The sequence below is a fragment of the Cynara cardunculus genome (assembly GCF_001531365.2).
Source record: "Cynara cardunculus var. scolymus isolate 2C chromosome LG 3, CcrdV1, whole genome shotgun sequence".
Taxonomy (NCBI): domain Eukaryota; kingdom Viridiplantae; phylum Streptophyta; class Magnoliopsida; order Asterales; family Asteraceae; genus Cynara; species Cynara cardunculus.
In genome coordinates this window covers 5,751,305-5,752,774 of record NC_037530.1, presented here as the reverse complement: position 1 = coordinate 5,752,774, position 1,470 = coordinate 5,751,305, and positions in this window count along the sequence as shown.

The window sequence follows — 1,470 nt, the reverse complement described above, 5'->3', positions numbered from 1 at the left end:
TCAATTCTGTTTTAAACCAGTCACCTATCAAACACAGAAAATCAACGAGCAACCAGCAATTAAGCGGATTAGAAGTCCGCTCAAAAACTTCGATGCATAATTTCTAAGTCCTAAACCGCTCAAGACAAACTAAATCGCTCACATAAACTGTTTACTAGCCCGCTCAAGAAGTCTGCTCAAGAAGTAACCGGTTTAGGTATAAACCGTTCAAAATTGAAAACCTAAATACTTACCTGATTTGTGCAAAACGATGGAATGACGTCCGGTTTACCTTAAATCGCTCGGCTTGTATGAGTCCGCTCACTTGCACCGCTTAAGTGATGATCGGTTTACATGAACACCGGATAAGAGGTGTTCGGTTTATGTATAAACCGCTCAAGAAATCCGATGAAGCTTTGTGCGATTTACCCTTAGTCTCGAAATCGATTGAAGCGATGAAAACAAACCGGAGAACAATCCGGTCAAGGCTTTTGCGGTGTAATCTGTGTCCGCTCAGACTTGAGAAGTATCGATGTATCTTTATCCGGTCAAGAAGTGCAATTCCAAAATGTGACCCAAGATTTATCCGGACTCTTATCCGATCAAAACAAATGTGGGCCTAATATGAATTGGGCTTATGAATTGGGCTTAAGAATTTGGGCCTTGAATAATGGACGGTTTAACAAAATTAAACAAAAAAAAAAATATTAAAAACAGATCAAAACAATCAAAAACACAAAAACTGAAAAAAAATTTAAAAAAATTGGATCAAAAACATTGATTTTTAAAAAAAATTCAAGAACACGAAAAAAATTTAAAACCCTAAAAACCGATTTAATCTTGATTTAAGTTGATCAAATCACAAAAATTTGTGAATAACAAAGATTCACAATACAATTTCGAACATTTTGATCATTTTTATAACACGAAAACACAAGATTTTATGAAAAAATCGGATCAAAATCAAAAATAATACGAAGAACACGAAGAACACGAAAAAAATTCAGAAATTAAAATCACTTATCTTTCAAATTCTTCATCCAATTTCTTGCATTCCAGCTCTGATACCAATTGTGTGTCCACAATTACTGATCAATCTTCATATTAAGCTTCCTTCAATGGCAGATTCATGGATTTAACATTCAAGAACACTATGAACACTTTATGAATATTGAGAGGAAAAGTCAATCCTCTCAATTCAGTCAAACCTTCTATTATCAATGAATATTACAATTAATTTCTCCTCACTTTCTAATTACAAAGATTAAACCATATTTATATGGTCAACCTAACTAACAAAGTCAAAGTCAAACTAGTCTAAGAAAGTCAAACACGCTGACTTTACAATTATAGACTAAAATTAATCTTTCAAGGCGAATACAATTAATACTGATATTTCAGTCCTAACACATATTACTTAAAATTCAAGATTACAAGTAATTATGCATAAGTACAATTTATTAAAGCTCGATGTTTGAATTCGTATAAATA